Source organism: Hemitrygon akajei, chromosome 8 (assembly GCF_048418815.1).
Source record: "Hemitrygon akajei chromosome 8, sHemAka1.3, whole genome shotgun sequence".
NCBI classification, from domain to species: Eukaryota; Metazoa; Chordata; class Chondrichthyes; order Myliobatiformes; family Dasyatidae; genus Hemitrygon; species Hemitrygon akajei.
Genome location: NC_133131.1, coordinates 153931104 through 153956036, shown reverse-complemented (window position 1 = coordinate 153956036; position 24933 = coordinate 153931104). Strand labels below are relative to the sequence as shown.

The 24933-nt window shown below is 41.4% G+C and overlaps 1 protein-coding gene across 2 annotated transcripts in view; it reads right to left on the bottom strand.

Moving 5' to 3' along the window:
* ptprn2 (protein tyrosine phosphatase receptor type N2) overlaps positions 1-24933 on the bottom strand; it is a 1022449-nt gene that overhangs the window by 775630 nt on the left and 221886 nt on the right. The gene's annotated exons all lie outside the window — the stretch shown is intronic.

Sequence of the window (24933 nt, the reverse complement as noted above, 5' to 3'; positions counted from 1 at the left end):
ATGGTTTTCTGAACCAACATGTCGAGGAACCAACTAGAGAGCAGGCCATTCTAGATTGGGTATTGAGCAATGAGGAAGGGTTAGTTAGCAATCTTGGCGTGCGAGGCCCCTTGGGTAAGAGTGACCATAATATGGTGGAATTCTTCATTAAGATGGAGAGTGACATAGTTAATTCAGAAACAAAGGTTCTGAACTTAAAGAAGGGTAACTTTGAAGGTATGAAACATGAATTAACTAAGATAGACTGGCAAATGATACTTAAAGGGTTGATGGTGGATATGCAATGGCAAGCATTTAAAGATTGCATGGATGAACTACAACAAGTGTTCATCCCAGTTTGGCAAAAGAATAAACCAGGGAAGGTAGTGCACCCGTGGCTGACAAGGGAAATTAGGAATAGTATCAAGTCCAAAGAAGAAACATATAAATTAGCCAGAAAAAGCGGCACACCTGAGGACTGGGAGAAATTCAGAGTCCAGCAGAGGAGGACAAAGGGCTTAATTAGGAAAGGGAAAAAAGATTATAGGAGAAAGCTGGCAGGGAACATAAAAACTGACTGTAAAAGCTTTTATAGATATGTGAAAAGAAAAAGATTGGTCAAGACAAATGTAGGTCTCTTACAGTCAGAAACAGGTGAATTGCTCATAGGGAACAAGGACATGGCAGACCAATTGAATAACTACTTTGGTTCTGTCTTCACTAAGGAGGACATAAATAATCTTCCAGAAATAGTAAGGGACCGAGGGTCTAGTGAGATGGAGGAACTGAGGGAAATACATGTTAGTAGGGAAGTGGTGTTAGGTAAATTGAAGGGATTAAAGGCAGATAAATCCCCAGGGCCAGATGGTCTGCATCCCAGAGTGCTTAAGGAAGTAGCCCAAGAAATAATGGATGCATTAGTAATAATTTTTCAAAACTCCTTAGATTCTGGATTAGTTCCTGAGGATTGGAGGGTGGCTAATGTAACCCCACTTTTTAAAAAAGGAGGGAGAGAAAAACCGGGGAATTATAGACCAGTTAGTCTGACATCGGTGGTGGGGAAAATGCTAGAGTCAGTTATCAAAGATGTGATAACAGCACATTTGGAAAGAGGTGAAATCATCGGACAAAGTCAGCATGGATTTGTGAAAGGAAAATCATGTCTGATGAATCTTATAGAATTTTTTGAAGATGTAACTAGTAGAGTGGATAGGGAAGAGCCTGTGGATGTGGTATATTTAGATTTTCAAAAGGCTTTTGACAAGGTCCCACACAGGAGATTAGTGTGCAAACTTAAAGCACACGGTATTGGGGGTATAGTATTCATGTGGATAGAGAATTGGTTGACAGACAGGAAGCAAAGAATGGGAGTAAACGGGACCTTTTCAGAATGGCAGGCAGTGACTAGTGGGGTACTGCAAGGCTCAGTGCTGGGACCCCAGTTGTTTACAATATATATTAATGATTTAGACGAGGGAATTAAATGCAGCATCTCCAAGTTTGCGGATGACACGAAGCTGGGCGGCGGTGTTAGCTGTGAGGAGGATGCTAAGAGGATGCAGGGTGACTTGGATAGGTTAGGTGAGTGGGCAAATTCATGGCAGATGCAATTTAATGTGGATAAATGTGAGGTTATCCACTTTGGTTGCAAGAACAGGAAAACAGGTTATTATCTGAATGGTGGCTGATTAGGAAAAGGGGAGGTGCAATGAGACTTGGGTGTCATTGTACACCAGTCATTGAAGGTGGGCATGCAGGTACAGCAGGCGGTGAAAAAGGCAAATGGTATGTTGGCATTCATAGCAAAAGGATTTGAGTACAGGAGCAGGGAGGTTCTACTGCAGTTGTCCAAGGCCTTGGTGAGACCGCACCTAGAATATTGTGTGCAGTTTTGGTCCCCTAATCTGAGGAAAGACATTCTTGCCATAGAGAGAGTACGGAGAAGGTTCATCAGATTGATTCCTGGGATGGCAGGACTTTCATATGAAGAAAGACTGGATCGACTAGGCTTATACTCACTAGAGTTTAGAAGATTGAGGGGGGATCTTATTGAAATGTATAAAATTCTAAAGGGATTGGACAGGCTAGATGCAGGAAGATTGTTTCTGATATTGGGAAAGTCCAGAACGAGGGGTAACAGTTTAAGGATAAAGGGGAAGCCTTTTAGGACTGAGATGAGGAAAAACTTCTTCATACAGAGTGGTGAATCTGTGGAATTCTCTGCCACAGGAAACAGTTGAGGCCGGTTCATTGGCTATATTTAAGAGGAAGTTAGATATGGCCCTTGTGGCTAAAGGGATCAGGGGGTATGGAGAGAAAGCAAGTACAGGGTTCTGAGTTGGATGATCAGCCATGATCATACTGAATGGTGGTGCAGGCTCCACCTGTGGTGTGTGTGTGTGTGTGTGTCTGTGTGTGTGCACGCACACACACACACAGGAATCCACTGTATGCATACACAAACACATATATGTATATATGATATCTATGTATATAGTGGATTCCAGTTAATTGGGGCAGCCATTTATTTTGGGTAACTCTCAAAGAACAAAAACTAATTGAGAAAGTAGACAGATTCCCTTCATTTATTTGGGACATTATGCCTTTTAATTGGGACAGGACACTGTTGCTGAACAGTTTTTAATTAGCATCAGTCGTGTGCACTTGTATGGCCATTAGACACTTCACTGTGCATAGAGCGAACAGGTTTTAAATAGCATCAGTTATTTCTGTTCAAAAGCAGTGGTGTTTGTCACTGATAGCTGGTGAGAATTAAGCAGTACCACAATTCCAAATTGTTTTGCTCACTGCAGTTTCAAACATTCAGGCTTGGAGATGCCAGAAATGGTTGGAAATTAAAATGAAATGACTTCGCTACTTCAACAAGTTGCAACAATGAAGGATTTAAAGTATTGTCAATCACCTTCAACGTTACAATGGAAATGAACATTTGGAAGATACAATTGTTGGCAGCATTGCATGAAGGCAGTCCAGTATCTACACTCAGTATCTGCACTGATTTTGTTCAATTACAGTCAAAAGAGCGCGATGTGGATGAATTCCTCCCTCGATATTAGGAACAGTTTTATACTACTGTTGTAATATTGATAATGGTCTAATTTGTTCTGCATTTTATTTAAATACATAACTTGTTATTTAGTTTGTCCTTTTTAAACCTTTTTAACTATTTCCTTGAAACTTTGAAAAGGTGACAGCTGCTTAAGTGGGTCAAAATGAATTGGGCTTGATGTGTCCCAATTAACCAGAATCCACTGTGTATATGATTGAAATATATAGTTATTTTATGTATTGAACTGTACTGCTGTCAAAAATTTCACAAAATTTCACAACATTCACAACATATTAAACCTGATTCAGTTTCTGGAAAAAAACACCATACTAAACTTACTCAGGCATCAAACAGGTATAAGGAGACTGATAAAACTAGCCTAGAACGCTTTCCCATATCATTCACTGAAACTGTTTATTTGTTTCAACCTCAAGTAACAAACTACTTTATAAATCAGCAGATATGAGCTGATGAGGAAAATGGGTTGTCCAGACTGGTATTGATCAGTAACCTATTAAACATTAGCACGGACGCCTGTTGCAGGGTCTCTGAACAGCTAACCAAACAGTATGTGCCTTATTAAGTTGGAACTAGTTTACACAAAAAAAAAACAAATGAAAGAAATGGCTCCTCTCATTAACCTGTATGCTTTAGGGTGCATGTGACTGTAGATACTGTAGATTACCAAGGGAGCCTCTGGATCTCAAATACAGTTATTGAAATTAGCTTTGTCTCCCAAGAATAAGTGTCAAAACAGTCTCCTAATAAGAATGCAAATGACAATTGAAATATGCTCAGCACTAGGTGCTAAATCCGAGCACGAGGGTAAAGAGTTGAAACATCAAAACACATGGTCTTTGGTTGAACTTGAAGTTGGATTCTGGTGGAAGGGCTCATCTTGATCTGCTTTTATGCTATGGTTCCCATGACTGTGTGACTTGTAGCTACGCCTTGCAGACTAATCAATCCAATTCCAGTTTATGGTTTCTTACTACTCCTCAAAACTTTTCCATTCCCAAACTGGGAATTTACCTCTCTGTGTTTCAAAATGACGGTGATTACTTCCTTCTGGGTATTCTCCTCCTCCAGATAAGAAAAGATCTTTTGGTTTCCTTATTGACAGGCATGAGCACACCCTTTCCAAAATTTTAATTGTCCTTAAAGCAGTTCTTTGCTTTATACAGATTCATTGAGAACCTCATGTCTGTTAAACACCTTTACAGCAATTATGATATTTTTATGAAGCACACTTATTAATAAAATATAGGAATTATAACTTTAATTTATATGCACTGACAGTTCCAATAAAAAAAGAAATTCATGTGCCTCTGGTCAGTTAATTTGCTCATGGAGTGAGAGTAGAGGGAAGCAGTGGCCAAAACAGTTGAAGAGAAAGTCACTGCTCTTGAGGTAATTTCTTTAAACAATTGCAGCAAGTGAGTACAACCAACAACCTTCAATGCTCAAGTGTGGCAGAACAGGTCACAGGGAAAAAAATGAGTGGGAGTGGGACTGACGGAAATGCTCTGTGAGTTAGCAATGGCCATCAGTAGTAAATCTCTTCAATGCTCAGAGCCGTAGAGGCTAGATCTCTATAGAGTATTTTTTTAAAAAACTTTTTTTATTGAGTTTTCAGATAATTACAGAAAGAAGAAAAAAAATACCCTTCCCCCCTCCCCTTTGCCCCTCCCCCCTAACATCTCTATAGAAAAAGAAAGAAAGAAAGAAAGAAAGAAAGAGTGCCTGGGTATTGAGTCCTGAGCACAAAACAGGCCTTTCATTCCATTTAATCCATGCCAGTCTGTCTTTCTGCCTAGACTCATCTACGTGCACCTGGGCTATAGCCCTCCATACCTCTTTCATCCATGCATTGGTCTGAACTTCCCTTAAGTGGTCCAGTTGAGCTCACATCTCTCATTCCACACTCACACCACCCTCTCAGTGAAGAAGTTCTCTTCAGATTCCACTTAAATATTTCACCTTCTACCCTTAACCTATGACTTCTAGTTCTAGTCTCACTCAACCTGAAAGGAAAAAGCCTGAAAGCACTCACCCCATCTATACCCCTCATAAATTTTGCATACCTCTATAAGATCTCCTCTTATTCTCCTATACTCTAGAGAATAAAGCTCCAGTCTATTCAAACTTTCCCTATAAATGAGGTCCTCAACTCCTGGTGACATTCTGGTAAAATTTCTCTGCACTCTTTCAAACTTATTGATACCTTTCCTGTAGGGAGGTGACTAGAACTGCACACAATACTCCAAATTTAGCTTTTGAGGGTATTTAAAGAAGAAGTAGATACATTTTGAAAGATCAGTGAATAGAGGGCTTTAGGAAATTGGCACAGATGAGGAGATAAAGTCTGAGGCAGATTAGCCATGATCATATTGAATAGCAGGGTAGTCTTGAAGCTATGCTCCTATTTTCTTATGTTTCTAAGTTACAAGGAGGTCCAAAAGAGGTTTGCAAGAATGATTCTGGGAATGAAAGGTTAATGTATCAGGAGCATTTGATGTCTCTGGTCCTGTACTCACTGGAGTTTAGAAGAGGACGGCTGTCATTGAAACCTAAAGAATATTGAAAGGCCTAAATAGAGTGGACATAGAGTGGATGTTCCTTGAGAACATCGATGAGGAGAAATTTCTTTAGCCAGAGGGTGGTGAACCTGTTGAAATCATTGTCTTAGACGGCCACGGAGGTCAAGACATTGAGTATTTCTAAAATGGAGGTTGATAGGTTTTTGATTAGTAAGGGTGTCAAAGGTTACAGGGAGAAGGCAGGAGAACGGATTTCAGAGGGAAAATAAATCAGCCGTGATTGAATGGTGGAGAAGACTTGATGAGCAGAATAGCCTAATTCTGCTCCCATCTTGTATGGTCCTATTGTCCATGTTGCATCTTCCAAGCTAAACTCCTGTAATGAGGAAAAAAATATTTCCTGTGGGATGTGCTGAGAGACGTGACTTGCCTTCCTTCTCTGTGCAGAGATAAACTAAAGCCACAGCCACCATTTAAAGAGGAAGGCTCTTTGACGTGTGACATTAACTCTCTTTCTCATTCCACAGATATTGCCTGGCCTGCTGAGAGTTTCCAGCATTTCCTGTTTTTTTTCCCCAGGTTTTTGCTTCTCACAGATTCAACCTTTTGGGCTAAGAGTATACACAAAATTGCAAGGAAATGTGGCAAACATGTTAGAGCAGAGAGAAGCTGCCTTTGTGACGAAGGATGAATTTATTTCTTTTTGTTTTGAAATACAGCAGGGCAACAGGCCCTTCTGGCCAAATGAACCCGTGTTGCCCTATGTCACCCATTATGCTAGTAACCCATCTTTAGAACGTGGGAGGAAACAGACACAGTCGTGGGGTGAATGTACAAACTCCTTACAGGCAACTCTAGGAATGGAAGCTGGGTGGCTTGTGCTGTAACCGTGTCACCACTCTGGCCGTCCTAAAGAAAGAAAGAAAATGAGAAGAGGTAGTAGACAGTTGAGATGGGTAGAATTCGGTTCCATGGTGGGATTTGGGTATGGGTCCTCTGTTTTCAGATGTTAAGTGACAAAACGCACAAATATATAATCAGCATGTGTAAGGCTAGCTGATTTACAGGAGAATTTAACTCACAGATAAATTAGGATACAAAGAGATACATTTGTCAAATATTTCTCAATTTTGCTCATCATTGTTTTCTGCAGTTTTATGCCCCTGAACCAATATTGAGGCAGGCAATTTTATCATTAGCAATGAACAATAAGGCAAATTTAATTAATAGCTTAATGATCTGTGAACAATTGCTTAATTGCATTCATAATATAATTAAATTTAATGTGATGTTTAAAATGGAAAAGTATGGAACAGTTAGACTAATATCCATATGCAAGAGGCTTACTTCTGTATTATTAGACATAAACCAATGGGTAAAAGGATAAAGGAGATATATGATAAGGAAATTTGTTGAACAGAATTTTAGGAATTTGAGCTTTGGCAGCATAGCCAAGTTTTACAAGGTGACTCTACCTGTCCTTGAGAAAGTTGGGGTGAATCATCTTCAGCATCACTGCTGTCTTTCTATTGAAGGTGCTTCCACAGGCCTACAGAAAGTTCCAGGTTTAGACTCAATGGTCGTGAACAACTCAGTGGCCAGTTTATTAGGTACATCTGTACACCTGCTTGTTGGTGCAAATATCTAATCAGCCAATCATGTGGCAGCAACTCAATACATAAAAAAATATGCAGACATGGTCAAGAAGTTCAGTTCAAACATCAGAATGGGGAAAGAAATGTGATCTAGGTGACTTTGACTGTGGGACAATTGTTGGTGCCAGACGGGGTGCTTTGAGTATCTCAGAAACTGTGGATCTCCTGGGATTTTCACGCACAAGAGTCTCTAGAGTTTATAGAGAATGGTGAATATACAAAAAAATAACATCCAGTGAGTGGCAGTTCTGTGGTGGTAAACACCTGTTAATGAGAGAGGTCAGAGGAGAATGGCCAGACTGGGTTCAAGCTGACAGGAAAGTGACAGTAACTCAAAAAACCAAATGTTACAACAGCGATGTGCAGAAGAACATCTCTGAACACACAATAACAGGGGTGATTGATAAGTTTGTGGCCGGAGGTAGATTCAATTTTAGAAAACCTAGCACATTTATTTTTCAACATAATCCCCTCCTACATTTACACACTTGGTCATGGAGCATACAGATCTTGGACCTCCAGAAAGAGTCCACAGCAGGGGGGGATTGATAAGTTTGGGGGCTAAGGTAGAAGGAAATGAGTTATACAGCTTTCCTTCCATGCACCTACAGGTCAAATCTTTGTGTGATTATGCAGAAAGTTTGAAGTTAATAACTCATCTCCCTCTACTTTAGGCCACGAACTTATCAGTCACCCCTGCTGTGGACACTTTCTGGAGGTCCAAGATCCGTATGCTCCAGGACCGCTGGACTAAGTGTGTAAATGTAGGAGGGGACTATGTTGAAAAATAAATGTGCTAGGTTTTCTCCTTCTACCTTAGGCCACAAACTTATCAATCACTCCTCGCATGTCAAACTTTGAAGTGGATGAAATAGAGCAGCAGAAGATCTCAAACATACAATCAGTGGCCACTTTATTCATTACAGGAGGTACCTAATTAAATGAGCACTGTGCAGATTTCAGATGGTAGTTTGCTACTGTTTGATTTGAAATGGTGCATAACAAAAATATATTTAGTGAACTGGTAAAAGGAAAGGGAAATGGTATTTTTAATACCTATTGGATGTCCCTTATGGATACCCTTCATTACTAATGGTGCAAAAGGCAAAGATCTTCTGAAGAGTATCTTCTTTTAGCACCAACCATACTCAGTGTTTTGTGCTGCTTTGATAGGACTGTTAGCCCTTTTGACATCTGAATGGTGTGGTTCAATAGTTCAACCACTATTAAGCTTTTCAAATGTTCTGATAATTACATCAAGAATGCTGCTGTCTTGGTCTACATGATGATGCAGAGCAATTCTGAAGAATTTGTTGCAGACTGTTTCTGTTTTTAAAAAAAGTTATAAAATCATTTGCAGAGAGACACTCAGAGAGATATCACCTTTTCCTTTGAATTAGGCTCAAGCGGTGATTGATATGAATACCATTCAACCTTGAACATATTTTGATAAAATATTCAGTGCAGCTATTTGGCACTAAAGGGGAATTGCAATTAAAAGAAAAGTCCAATGTGTAGAAATGAAAAATGAATGAGAACGGTACAATCTATACTGTAAGCAACTGGATGAGTATTACGTACTCTGGCACAGAGGTTCAAAAATCTTAATGATGTGGATCAGTGCCAACATATAGTAAGAGTTCTCCCTTCTGCTCCTGAATAATTCCGTAGCAGTGAATATGTTTACTGTATTTCCTTTGTGATTCAGTGATTCTTGGATGTCAGCCATAGCTCAATGGCAATGCTTGCATCTCAGAGAGAGAGAAAGTGGTGGGTTCAAGACTCGGCACCAGAAATGGTCGGTTCACTGTTAGAGGATCCAGATAGCTGAGGCATCAGGCCAAGGTTCTGCCTACTCCCTCAAGTGATATCATGACACTCCTTCAAAGAAAAGCAGGGCCATTTCCCCAGCTTAACACCCAACACGTAAGAGCTATGAACACAACCCAATCCAAGCCTGCCCTCATTTGGCTTCATTTGCATTTCTCTCTGTCTTCAGAGCCTTCTTCCTATCCTAGTCATTCTCTTGTTTCCCACCACCTCACCCCTCTCCCCACCTCCTGTTGGGAAGAGAGCACATTGTACTACACTCAAGGACAGCTTCTATCCCACTGTTACCAAACCCTTGAATAGATCGCACATACATCAAAGCTGAAGGGTGGATCTCTTAATCTACAACATCATGGCTCTTAGACTTTATCTGCCTACCAGCGTTGCACTGTCTCTGTAAATGTAACGTTTTACTCAGCATCCTGTTTTTCCTTTTTGTACTACTGTACATCAATGTATGGAACCATCTATCTAGATGGTATAAAAACAAAAGCTTTTTATTGTATCTCAGTCCAGGTGAAAATAATAAACTAATTACCAATTATCCCTCCATCAACAGCATATGAACAGGTTAGTGAATTGAAATCATTTGGCTTTTCATCAGAGCTTATTTAGCACAAGTTAACCACCACGTTTCCTGAAATGAGAGAGCAGTCTGATCACTTGATGTTCTCCTGAGGGGTTATTCCCATAATGGAGAATGGCTCTGCGTGATTTTGTTTAATGTGGGGAAGCTGATATACAGGCAGCCACCAGGTGCTCCTTGGCAAATCGTGGTCAGGGTCCAGTGCTGTGGAATGCAAGGCAACTTTGAACTCTTCACTGCCGGAGCCTTGCTCCCTATACTGCTGTCGTGATGTGTCATCATCTTCTGCCAGATCACCCACTGAGGTCTTGGTTGAATTGCTCTTTGTCTGCAGCCTCCCCCTTGACCCTACCATTGCGGGTAACCCTACCAGGACCTGCGTTCCAGGTGGGCGTCACTTATCAGCTTCTCCAAAGCTCACAAGCCTCTCCAGAGCACACAAGCGTCTCCACCACAATAGGTGATGATTCTTAGAGAACACTGAGACAGTAACTCCACTTCAAAAAACATCCATTAAGTTTCGAAGTGAGTCATAAGACGTTCCATACAAATAAAAGGGGACTAAAAACTTGATTTAAAAAATTCATTTGTGCTATAATTAAATGTCACCAGAACGTATTTTGTAATACTTGAGCACCTCTCTTAGTGAAATTTGGTCGGAATTATCTCAGTACCAGTGTCATTCCCCATCCGCGAAATCACAGCATCAGCACGCACTAGGCATTTTATTCCTTTTACAGCAGATATCGGATTAAAGGGCTACAATTATCTTCCTGTGTTATTAGCGTACACTTCAATGAGGAGCACCTCATGCTGAACATCATGAAATAAGAAGTTATTTCTAACAAATCACTAAGTACATTTTTAAAAAATTTACTGGAACAAATGCAGGGTCATAATTTTAAGAAATTTCAGGAAGGTATGGAGGGGAATGTCAGAGGTAAGTTTTTGTTATAATCACAGAGAGCGTTGGGTATGTGGAACGCAGACATCCCACCTCTCCCGGAAGTTCCGGGAGTCTCCCGCATATTAATAGGAGCTCCCTGATGCTCGCAAATTATATACAATATCCCAGAAATTGATTTTTTTGAGAGAGAGAGAGGAAGAGGGGGCATCCTGATTGGTCTCTCTTTGTGCTGAGTAGACCTATCAGTGTTCTCTGTGGGTGGGCTTTACAGTCGACCTCTCTCTCTCTCTTTCATTGTCCATCAGTTCAGTTTAGTGTCCTGCAGCGCCATGGCAGAGTGTTCCAAAAAAAGAAAATATAAAACATACTTCACCCCAGACTACACTAAAGTGTACCCCTGCCTAATAAGGGTCAAAAATAATGACAGTGTTGCTTGCTGCACTGTTTTGCAACAGTGACTTTTCTATTGCCCATGGTGGGTTAAATGACTGTAAAAGACATGTTGTGGTGAGTTTAACAGGTGTCATTCATTTATTAGCATAGCTAATGTTATTTAAACTAGCTGGCTAAGTTTAAGTACTAAGTAGCTAAGGAACTACTCTATTGATGTCCCACGTGACGAGGCCAAACTCCCTGTAGACCTGCCTACATTTGTAATAGAATAAAAAAAGACTCCAAAATAATATAAGTACATATTTTAATGTCAATATTTTTTGCATATACCCAACTTGGTTTACAGATTAGACAAAATCACTAAACAAAGTATTACATACACCCTTGGAGGTCGACCTGGGGTGGGGGTGTTACCTCCCTGAAATGAGATTTTGCAGGGTGGGGTGTCTGGGAACGTTCTGGCAGAATCGGTAGTGGAGGCAGATACATTAGGAACATTTAAGAAACTCTTAGATAAGCACTATCTCTTACATGGTAGAGAAATGAAGGGCTATGTAGGAGGGAAGATCATAGAGTGGGTTTTAAGCTTGGCATAACATCAAACGTTGAAGGGACCTGTACTGTGGTGCAATGCTCTATGTGGTAAGATACAGAAAATGTCTTTCACTTATGACACAGGGTCCAATCATGGTCCCTAACACCTTCTTTGGCACACTTGTCTCAGGTAGTCAATCGTGAACCCCCAGTTCATTTCCCAGACCCACTGGCAGCCAGTCATTTTCCCTGGACCATTTGAAGAACCATGCCCCTGGCCAGATCTGGCTGCTTCCATCTCAACTTGATCTGGCTGCTCACAAGATTTTCCCTTCTCTGTTTCCCCACTCCTCCACAGTCCCCCTGAATTTACCTTTCTGGCAATTTCCTGCCCTCCCACTCCTTCACTCCACTCTCCACATCCCTCAGCTTCCTTCATTTCCTCGGTAGCCTGCCGGGGACAAATCTATTTCACAGGGTTGAACTACTTCCATTGCTGCTGCCTGCCGAAAAAGCAGGAGTTTGCGTAAAATATTTAGACAGGATTCTAATGTTTATCTACTGTAAAGCAGGCATATCTCCCCAACGCCTCCTTAAATTATGAATGTCCCTGTTTTGAAATAGTAAACATTTCATGCATCAAAAACATCTATTGAGCATGTTTTGCAGTATTTAAGCAGTTCTTTCTCTAAGCCATGAGGGCTTCTTCCTCTTACTGGTTCTCCTTAAACCATTTGAATTCGTGTCAGTGTTCCATCTAAGGGGGGTGGCTTTATATGAGTTTTGAGCCATTTCTAGCTCCACTCCAGAGTATAGAAAGGGGCTCCTTTGAAGCTGGTTTCGACTTATCCACAATCAGAAAATTGCAACAAAAAAAGTTCAGAGTAAATTTATTATCCAACTGCATATGTGTTACCATCCTACAGAGTTCCCTTTAGCCCAAAGTGGTGGCATGACCAAGATTCTAAACTGTCAATGCAAAGAAATTGTTGAAAGGAATTTGCATTCTTTCACTTCAAGGTTCAAAGTAAATTTATCATCAAAGTACATACAGTATATGTCACCATGTACAACCCTGAGATTCATTTTCTTGCAGGCATTCACAGTAAATACAAGAAACATATTAGAATCAGTGAAAGACCAAACCCAACAGGACGGACAAACAACCAATGTGCAAAAGACCAGAAACTGTGCAAATGCAAAAAAGGAATGAGAAAAGAAAATAACAATAATAATAATAATAATAAATCAGTCCATTGGCTGTGCGAACAGTTCAGTGCTGGGGTAAGTGAAGTTGACTGAAGTTAACCCCACTGGTTCAGGAGCCTGATGGTTGAGGGGTAATAACTGTTCCTGAAACTGTCCAAGCAGCCATGATACATTATACATAGTAGTACATTATAATTTTACAGCACAGACTGAAGCCATCTGTCTAGCAAGTTCATGCCAGTTTGTGTTCAATATCAACCATCATTGGCCTCACTAAATACTTGCCGAACCAGCATCATTTGCCAAAGCCTCTTCTCTCCAGCTTCTCATGAAGTGCGTCCCAGCTTACTGTATCAAGCACGCAAATTGTGTGGTCTTATGAATCTCCAAGTCCTCTTACCTTAATGCTTTGGATTGCCTTAGAATGATGTGCCATTAAAGGGGAAGATCAGATCAAATATAATTGTTTCTTCATCAGAGAACTATGTGCACGGTGCATACCCTGACCATAGCTATAAATTGTATCCTTCAACTTAAGAGTCTGAATCAAAAGAAAAATGGAAGTGCTCGGCATTAATAATAGAGGAGTTGTTGTTTCTCCTTTTTTGCAAAGAGTTCTGTTTATCAATTTATCAAAACCTTTATTCACTACCTCATCATGGTTCCTCCGCATTCTCCCTCAATGAGATTTACAGCATTCTGATTCCATCAATGCCTTCGTTCAGCTTGCACTGGCATTGAGCAATCTATCCCTATGAATCTCTTGGCTCAACCTCTTGGTTCCCAAGATTCCAACATCCCCTACCATTTCCCATTTCTTGACTTCTTTAGCCCAATTTATTTTGTCTCTGTCCTGCCGGCTACAGATTTCTTCAGTAATTTTGATCACTGCATCCTTGTTCTTCAACCACCTCATCTAACATTGGACTAGATGGTTACCACAGTATGGGAGATGAAGCAAGCCAACCTCAAATATGAGGTCCAGATCTCCGAAACATGTGTATCAAATGTATTTTCCTCGTGTTTTCAGCCTGACTCCACGGGCCTGAATCAAGTCACAAGAATTAAGTTTGTAATAATGCCACTCCTGTACCTCACACATAAACAAATAGCTCACTAGAGACTACGTAAACACTTCTAATATAATAGACCTGGATCTGAAACATTAACTGTTTCTCTTTTCACAGATGCTGCCTGACCCACTGAGTATTCCCAGCATTTTCTGTTTTTATTTCTGCAAGCCTCCACTTCTCATCTCCTGTAACTGAGAATAAACATTTGAGGTCTGTTCTTCTTCTCTCCCTTACATTCGGGATCTCTTTAACCACTGGACTTCCAACCAGCATCAATTCATGGGATCTTTCTGCTCTGCTCTCCAGCTGAGATCAAAGGATCTGTTGGTTTGGACCATCTGAGATGACTGTTACATTCCAGTATTAATTGTACTCCTCCCAAAGGACAACAACCTTGTCATAAGGTTTAGAAGCCTGCATGCCTCATTTTACCCAGAGGGCTGTTAGCTGGAGTCAGGGCTTTCTACTTTGACTCTTGGTAGGGTCACCCATGCCCAACAGTTCAAAGGGTAGAGGCTAGACTAAGAGTGGTCCATCGGCCCTCCAGATTCAGGGGTTCAGCTCAGGGCAAACAACCCTGACTGGTCAAAAACCAATTGTAACAGAAACAGCAATGAAGAATCCTTCTACATCTGAGTGTATTGCTGAATCTCCACCCGGAACATGCCTGACTGACAGTAATGAGAACTGAGCTACTGACACGATGCAGGACGTCCTGAACACCACCGGAGATGGATGACCTTCATTGCTGCCCGAAACACTAGCGGCGTTAGGGCATTACGTATTAATTGCACTAGAAATTTGTGAATTGTCACAATCGATGACATTAAAGATAAATCAAGTTTCATGTATCAAATGTCACCCATTGCCAGGGAGAGCTGCAGGGAGGTCAATATCACTCTTATCTTGATAGGTGAACAGCTGTTTCCACCATGACCCTCCCCCTACCCCACCAGGGGCTGTTGTATACCGAAAGCCACTAACCCAGTGTGAGTTTGATATGCTATACTGTTTTGCAGTATGCTGTATTGAAGGACAAGTGTATAAAATTATCAGGAGCATCATTAGGGTGAATGCACACAGTCTTTTTCCCAGGGGAAGAGAATCCAACATGGGAGAGCATAAAATTTAAGGTGAAATCGGAAAGATTTAAAGGCGACCCAATGGGTAACCTTATCTCGCAGAGGGAGGTTAGTAAATGTAATAAGCTGCTCCAGGCAGTAGTTGAGTCAAAATATCATAACAACATTTGGAAGGACACTTGAGAAAGGTACAAGGATAGAGAAGTTTTATAGGAATACTGAGCCAATGTAGGCAAATTAGACATGCTTAATGGGCATCCAAGTTGGCATGAACAAGCATTACTCTTTGACTCAGTATGACCGTGAAATAAGCCACACACTCTGCAGCAAGCTGAATTTAACAAACTACCAGGAGTAAACACAAGAATCTGCAGCTGCTGGAAATCCAGAGCAATACACACAAATGGCTGGAGAAACTCAGCAGGTCAGGCAGCATCTATGGAGGAAAATAAACAGTCAACGTTTTGGACTAAGATCCATCATCAGGACTGCCAAGAGTAGTACGTAAGGAGTTCGAGAAGATGGGGAAGATACTGTAAGAAAGGCCGATAATAAGAAACCTTTCCCCAGAGTGCAGTTGTCAAAATCGAGAGGGCATAGGTTTAAGGTAAGGGGTTAAAGGTTTACAGAGGATCCAAGGAAGAGCTTTCTCACCACGGAGGTGGTGGGAATGTTGAACTCACTGCCTGAGTGGCAAGTGGAGGCAGGTACTCTCACAACACTTAAGAAACACTTAGAGGAGCAATTGAATTATCAGGGAGTAGAAGGCGACAGACTAGTTGTTGGCAAACAGGATTAGTATTAATGGGAACTTGATGGTTGGTATTGATATGATGGGCTGAAGGGCCTGTTTGACTCCATGACAGTTTGGCTCCTGCTCAACTCTGACACGTACCAAATGTCCATGACATCCATTGCATAATTTGAGAAACTCTTTAGACTTAACTTCATAAAACATGAAACACACTTATCCCCAAGGCAGCAAATTAAGAACATAATTGTGCAAACTGCAGATTCTGATGTCTTATGATCTTATGCTGCTGCACCAAGCCTCAATCACAATGAGCCAAAGCAAAAATACCAAATGACTTTTGTAAATTGATGCTTTTAATAAAAAAAAATACTGTTCTGGAAATTGTCTGTTTTGTCTGCAACCTATTCTGAATGTTTTAATTTCATCCTGCAATTTAAACAGTGCCTAAAGCATCACAAAACCTCTGGCCTAAAATGACAGGGAGGTGTAATGATAAGCAACCCTTGGAGCAAAGTGTGCAGCCTTTTTGAATGATAGCAGTTACCATAAGTAGATTTGAACCAGTAATTCAATTGCAGCAGTTTCTGAGGACCAGAAATGCTGTAGTGTAGTGCTCTCAGTTTATGAAGCCATCATAGATCTTCATTTGGATTCTACACTTTAATCCACTTACCGCTATTTATGATCTTCTCTGGAAGCAAACTGTTCACCTAAGTTCCTGACTGACTGAAATTACTCTTGAAGGATACTATCAGAGATATGAAATCAAATTTTGCTTTCTTTATAATGACCTGCAAGTCTGAATGTGTGACTGTGTGCTAAGTTTTTTCTCCTGGTAGCTGATGATAAGACTGTGACTTGTCTTGTCACCATGAGCTCCAATGGACTGGATGTGACTCTGATTTAATAGACATAACATAGGTGGGTTACTGGATGTCGTCTGGATGTGATTTGCCAAAGAGCCTATTTCTGTGTTATATGACAATATGGGTTGTGGGGTGGAAATATATCTGTACCAAAGGAGGGGTTAAGGTGCTCCTTCCCTCCACTAGCCTGCAGTTCACCCTTGAGCAAGGTGTAGCACCTGCTTAGTCCCCGATCAGGGTCATGTGAAGCCACAGAAGCAGGTGGTGGACGGTCGTATGAGCCGCTGGTGCATTTATCACTAGTCCTGGTTATGTGATCACTGACACCAGGCAGGCAACTTCTGGAGAGTATTGATAATAACTGAGGTCACCTACCTTGTGGAAAAACAGCACACTGCTTTTTGTAGAAAAATTTGTCAAGAACAATTATGGTCATGAGACCATGATCATCTATGTCATACAACATGGCATATAATGATGATGAAGATGATGACTATATGACATGAATACTTTCTCCTTTTTGAGACCCTCTAGGGCAGGACATTGCTGTGTATCATGCCAATGAGAAAGATGGCAGTAGGAAGAGGATCTGTGTGCAGCAGCTAGCTTAGCATGTGGCACAATTAGATGGACGTCTCCTTAGTCTTCCGCCAATGTCTCCTCCAACACGAGGCACAGTAATTATTGAACCCTGGAGCAGAGGATATTTGCCAGGATGTTGATTGGATTAGAGGACTTTAATGATGGGGAGAGATTAGAATAGCCCACGCTTATTTTCCCTGGAGCATTACATATTTGATATTATATTCTATTACTCTCGAAATGAATGCTAACATTGCATTTGCCTTCCTCATCACCAACTCAACCTGCAATTTAACTTTATTCCAAGTCCCTTTCCACCTCTGATGTTTGAATTTTCTCACCACTGAGAAAATAGCCTACACCTTTATTTCTTCTATCAATGTACACGACTGTACACTATATTCCATTTGCTACTTCTTTGCCCGTGTATCCTAATCTGTCTCAATTCTTCTGCAGACTCCCTGCTTCCTCAACACTACCTGCCCCTTCACCTACCTTTTTATCATCTACAAACTTGGCCACAAAGCCATCAATTCCGTCATCCAAATCATTGACATAAAATGTGAACAGAAGTGGTCACCATTCTGATCTTTATGGAACAGTACTTGTCACTGGAAGCAAGACAGTACAGGCCCCTTTTATTCCAACTCTTTACCTTCTGTCAGTCAGCCATCTTCTATCCTGTAATACCATGGGCTCTTACTTTGTTAATCAGCCTCGTCAAAGACCTTATGAAAATCGAAGTAAACAACATCCACTGATTCTCCTTTGTTTATGCTGCCTGTTATTTCCTTGAAGAATTCCAACAGATTTGTCAGGCAAGATTTCCCTTTAAGGAAACCACGTTGATTTTGGCCAACTTTATCATGTGCCCTCCAAGGACCTACTGAAGGGATGTGGGGTTATATCTGCAGGTTGTGAAAGAGATAGGGCAATCCCTTAGAACAGAGAAAAGGAGGACTTTCTTTAGCCTGTGGGTGGTGAATCTATGGAATTCTTTGCTTCAGATTGTTGTGGAGGCCAAGTCATTGGGTATACTTAAAGTAAAAATACATCAACAATGGTCAGACAATTAAGCAGACTCAATGGGCTGAATGGTCTAATTCAGCTCTTATGTCTTATGGTTTCACACTGATGCCTCTGGGTTTATGTATAAGCAGCCAGATAAGAATTCTTCCCCAAAGGACATAAGTGAATCAGGTTGGGTTTTGAGACACTGTTAGTTTAATTGTCACTATTACTTTCAATAGATTTTATATTCCAGAATTATTTAATTAATGGTGGGATGTGGGCTCACGATTTGGGTCCAAGTTTCAAGATGCTGATCAGGGAAGCCATTATATGAATACAGTACAGCAGTAAATCCAAATCAATATGCATTCCATTGCCCTGTGTCCTGTATCCATTTTGACCCAATGAATCTGCATGGGCTGCAGAACCTTAGCAGCTGAGGGACTGTGCACACACTGCCTGCGATGATGATCCCTTTGGATAGGAAAGAAAAATATGTGTGTTTTACTCAGGGGAAATCTGACTAACTGGTTCGATATGAGAACCTAATCTCTATTCATGTATTATGGAGCAACTCGCCTGGATTTGATTGTTTTCAAGACAAAGCATGCAGTTGGTGTTCAGTGGTTTCTGTATGAAAGCAAGAGAAAGATTTTCATAGCCTGAGAATGCCTCAAAGCGCTGTAACAGCTAATGACATATCACTGAAGTGTGTTCACTTTTGGCTGATTTATGCACTAGATGGTGGTATCTATCGTAACCAAATTTTTACCAGTTACAACCTCACGTCAAAAATCTAAGATATACTTACACTCCACTATTTACATCTTACCTGTTCTGCACATTTGTATGCAGAGCTTTTCCAATAAGAATACCCGAGGGTCAAATCAGTTTTGAGTACCAAGATAGATCGTAGATTAATAGGCTGTTTTACATTCCATCTGATTCCCTGTGCCGTCAACAAATTTCACACCCCGGAGTCCACATTTATAATAGATAGTTTGTCTGAGAAGCTGTCACTGCAATCACAATAGTCTTACCGTACATCAATTTTCCACTCCCATTCCTTCAGCTTGCATGACAGGTGCACTTTAATGTTCCACCAAACTTTTGCCCTGGAGATTTTTGTAAACTTTATGTTTAATAATAAATACAGAACTGTATGTCAAATTTGTGTGCACGAATAAAGGTTGAATCTATGATTTAAAAATTAATTCTTTAGTTATTTTGGACAAAACACTGAATGGCAGAATGGTTGCAGCATGAAAGGAAACAATCTGGCCTGTAGAGTCTGACCCGAGATCTATCTAAGTGCAGTTTAGGTTCCCTGGTGTCCAGAAGCAAGCAGTTCTGGCCAGAACCAATGTTTGTGAATGTCTGTTATGACTCCTTTGCTCTTGTACTCGATCTTTGTATTTCTTAAGGCCAGCATCCCCTCTGCTGTTTTAACCACTTAAGACCATAAGATGATAAGCATAGGATTAGAATTAAGCCATTTAGCCCATCGAGTCTGCCCCCACCCTTTGACTAAAGGGATGTCCTTCTGTTCTGAGGGTCTACCCTCTGGTCCTAAACTATACCACTATTAGAAATGTCCTCTCCAGTATTCAGTAGGTTTCAATAAAATCCCCGTTCATCCTAGACTCTCCCACTATTAGAAACATAGAAAACCTACAGCACGATACTGGCGCTTCAGCCCACGAAGTTGTGCCGAACATGTCCCTACCTTAGAAATTACAAGGGTTACCCATAGCCCTCTATTTTTCTAAACTCCATCTACCTATCCAAAGGTCTTTTAAAAGCCCCTATTGTATCCGCCTCCACAACCATTGCCGGCAGCGCATTCCACGCATTCAGCGCTCTGCATAAAAAACTTATCCCTGACATCTCCTCTGTACCTACTTCCCAGCACCTTAAACCTGTGCCTTCTTGTGGCAGCCATTTCAGCCCTGGAAAAAAGCCTCTGACTAGCCACATGGTCAATGCCTCTCATCATCTTATACACCTCTATCAGGTCACCTCTCATCCTCCATCGCTCCAAGGAGAAAAGGCCGAGTTCACGCAACCTATTCTCATAAGGTATGCTCCCTAATCCAGGCAATATCTTTGTAAATCTCTTTTCTGCACCCTTTCTATGGTTTCCTGTAGTGAAGCAACCAGAATTGAGCACAGTACTCCAAGTAGGGTCTGACCAGGGTCCTATATAGCTGCAACATTACCTCTCGGCTCCTAAACTCAATCTCACAATTAATGAAGGTCAATGCACCGTATGCCTTCTTAACCACAGAGTCAACCTGTGCAGCAGCTTTGAGTGTCCTATGGGCTCGGATCCCAAGATCCCTCTGATCCTCCATACTGCCAAGAGTCTTTCCATTAATACTATATTCTTCCATCATATTTGACCTACCAAAATGAGCCACCTCACACTTATCTGGGTTGAACTCCATCTGCCACTTCTCAGCCCAGTTTTGCATCCTATCAATGTCCCACTATAACCTCTGACAGCCCTCCAGACTATCCACAACACCTCCAACCTTTGTGTCATCAGCAAATTTACTAACCCATCCCTCCACTTCCTCATCCAAGTCCACTGTCTGTAAGCCTTTCAATATTCAGTAGATTTCAATGAAATCCCTGCACAATCTTCTAAACTCCAGAGTATAGGCACAGAGCCAACAAATAAGACCACAAGACCATAAACGTAACAGCAGAATTATGTTAACCCTTTCATTCCTGGAATCATCCTCATGAACCTCCTCTGGACTCTCTCCAATGACAACACATCCTTTCTGAGATATGGGGCCCAAAACTGTTGACAATACTCCAACTGCAGCCTGACTAGTGTCTTATAAAGCCTCAGCATTATCTCTTTGCTTTTATATTCAGTTCCCCTTGAAATAAATGCCAACATTGCATTTGCCTTCTTTACCACTGACACAACCTGTAAATTAGCCTTCTGGGAGTCTTATATAACCATATAACAATCACAGCATGGAAACAGGCCATCTCAGCCCTCCTAGTCCGTGCTGAACTCTTAATCTCACCTAGTCCCACCTACCCGCACTCAGCCCATAACCCTCCACTCCTTTCCTGTCCATATACCTATCCAATTTTACCTTAAATGACACAACTGAACTGGCCTCTACTACTTCTACAGGAAGCTCATTCCACACAGCTATCACTCTCTGAGTAAAGAAATACCCCCTCGTGTTTCCCTTAAACTTTCGCCCCCTAACTCTCAAATCATGTCCTCTCGTTTGAATCTCCCCTACTCTCAATGGAAACAGCCTATTCACGTCAACTCTATCTATCCCTCTCAACATTTTAAATACCTCGATCAAATCCCCCCTCAACCTTCTACGCTCCAATGAATAGAGACCTAACTTGTTCAACCTTTCTCTGTAACTTAAGTGCTGAAACCCAGGTAACATCCTAGTAAATCGTCTCTGCACTCTCTCTAATTTATTGATATCTTTCCTATAATTCGGTGACCAGAACTGTACACAATATTCCAAATTTGGCCTTACCAATGCCTTGTACAATTTTAACATTACATCCCAACTTCTGTACTCAATGCTCTGATTTATAAAGGCCAGCGTTCCAAAAGCCTTCTTCACCACCCTATCTACATGAGACTCCACCTTCAGGGAACTATGCACTGTTATTCCTAGATCTCTCTGTTCCACTGCATTCCTCAATGCCCTACCATTTACCCTGTATGTTCTATTTGGATTATTCCTGCCAAAATGTAGAACCTCACACTTCTCAGCATTAAACTCCATCTGCCAACGTTCAGCCCATTCTTCTAACCGGCATAAATCTCCCTGCAAGCTTTGAAAACCCACCTCATTATCCACAACACCTCCTACCTTAGTATCATCGGCATACTTACTAATCCAATTTACCACTCCATCATCCAGATCATTTATGTATATTACAAACAACATTGGCCAAAAACAGATCCCTGAGGCACCCCGCTAGTCACCGGCCTCCATCCCGATAAACAATTATCCACCACTACTCTCTGGCATCTCCCATCTAGCCACTGTTGAATCCATTTTATTACTCCAGCATTAATACCTAACGACTGAACCTTCTTAACTAACCTTCCATGTGGAACTTTGTCAAAGGCCTTGCTGAAGTCCATATAGACTACATCCACTGCCTTACCCTCGTCAACATTCCTCGTAACTTCTTCAAAAAATTCAATAAGGTTTGTCAAACATGACCTTCCACGCACAAATCCATGCTGGCTACTCCTAATCAGATCTTGTCTATCCAGATAATTATAAATACTATCTCTAAGAATACTTTCCATTAATTTACCCACCACTGATGTTAAACTGACAGGTCTATAATTGCTAGGCTTACTTCTAGAACCCTTTTTAAACAATGGAACCACATGAGCAATACGCCAATCCTCCGGCACAATCCCCGTTTCTAATGACATCTGAAAGATCTCTGTCAGAGCTCCTGCTATCTCTACACAAACTTCCCTCAAGGTCCTGGGGAATATCCTGTCAGGACCCGGAGATTTATCCACTTTTAAATTTCTTAAAAGCGCCAGTACTTCCACCTCTTTAATTGCATGAGGATTCCTAAGTCCCTCTGCACCTCTGATGTTTGAACCTTGTCCCCATTTAGATAACAGTCTGCACTATTGTTCCTTTTACCAAAATGCATTATCGTACATTTCTCAACACTGTATTCCATTTGCTACTTTTATGCTCATTCCTCCAATTTGTCTAAATCCTGCTGCAACTGTATTGCTTCCTCAGCACTACCTAACCCTCCACCTACCTTCATATTATCTGCAAACTTTGCCACAAAACTATCAGTTCCATTCTCTAAATCAATGACAAACAATATGAAAAGTTGCAGTCCCAATACTGACCCCTGAGGAACACCACTAGTCACTGGCAGCCAACCAGAAAAGGCTCCCCTTATTCCCACTCACTGCCTGCTGCCTGTCAGCCATTCCTCTATCCATGCCAGTATCTTTCCTGTACCACCATAGAATTCTTTCTTGTTAAGCAGCCTCATATATGGCACCTTATCAGATGCCTTCTGAAAATCCAAGTAAATGACATTCACTGTCTCTCCTTTGTCCAACCTGCTTGTTACTTCCTCAAAGGACTCTAACAGTTTTGTCAGGTAAGATTTCCTTTTACCAAATCTTTGACTTATTTTATCACTATTCTCCAAGTACCCAAAACCTCATCCTTACTAATAGACTCCAACACTTTCCCAACCACTGAGGTTAGACTACACTGGCCTATAATCTCCCTTCTTTTGCCTTCCTCCATTCTTAAAGAGTGGACAGTTGCAATCTTCTAGTCCTCTGGGACCATGCAAGAATTAAGTGATTCTTGAAAGACCAAGACCAATGCATCTGTTATCTCTTCAGCAACCTCTCTCAAGACTCTGGGATGCAGTCCATCTGGTCCAGGTTTGAGTTTGCCCAGCACTTTTTTCTTTGTAAAAGCATTGGCACTCACTCTTGCTCCCTGACACTCACGGACCTCTGGCACACTGCTAGTGTCTTCCACAGTGAAGACTGATGCAAAGTACCCATTAAGTTCATCTGCCATTTCTTTGTCCCCCTTTACTACCTCACCAGCATAATTTTCCAGTCATCCAGTATCAACTCTTACCCCATAATCTCCTCATATCTTAACCCCTTCATTCCTGGGATCATTTTCCTAAACAACCTCTAGACCCTTTTTAATGCCAATATGTTCTTTCTTATATATGGGGCCTAAAACTGTCACAATACTCAAATGTGGTATGACCAATGCCTTATAGAGTCTCAGCTTTGTACCCTTGCTTTTATATTCTTGTCCTCTCGAAATGAATGATAACATTGCATTTCCCTTCCTTACCACCAACTCAACCTGCAAGTTAATCTTGAGGGAATCCTGCACAAGGATTCTCAAGTACCTCTGCACTTACAATCTCTGAATTTACTCCCCATTTATAAACCAGTCCATGCTTTTGCTACTTCTACCAAAGTGCATGAGCATGGACTTACTGACACAATATTCCATCTGCCACTTCTCTGCCTTTTATCCCAGTCTTTCTAGGTCCTACTGTATACACCCTGCTCATGCACCTCTCTTCATACAATCCACAAACTTGCACACAAAGCCATCAATTCCATCATCCATATAATCAACATAGAACCTGAAAAGTCGCAGACCCAACAATGATGTCTCGGTCCAGTCCGTTGACTCCTCATTTTCTGTTAATTCCCCTTTCCCCATGTTCTACCGGCTCCTTGATTAAGGCACTTGATTCTCATCCAAACCGGCAGGATAAAAACTTCGGCTTACATCTGCTCAAGGCTGGACCATCACCTGAGCAAGTGCAGCAATGCACGTTCCAGGCCGCCGGGAACGGAGGATTCTAAGTTGCTTCAGTGCATGGGGTTGCTTCGGGAATTCTGTCTCTTCGTGTCCAGCTAAAGTGATTGCCGGCCTTTTGCCGCTAGTCCGAGTCAAGATACGAATTGTCTGTCGTTGTTTGGTTCCGTCATCTCGTGTCCAGATGACCTTTGCCGGCCGTTTGCCGCTTCATGTGCTAATCTGAGTCAAGATCCGAATTGCCTGTTCTGTGTCTATGCTATTCTGTGTCGAGATAAGTATTGCCAGCCATTTGCCTCTTCAGGTGCTATTTCGTGTCAAGATAAGAATTGCCTGCTGTCTGTCTGCGCTATTCTGTGTCGAGATAAGGTCCACCAGCCATTTACCTTTCCAGTTAATGCTCCATGGCAAGAGGATTGTCGCCTGCCGCCTGTCTCCAGTTAGAAGTCCAGCTCCACCAATGCCCGGGATCAAGAAGAGTTTGATCTGCCCACTGCTCC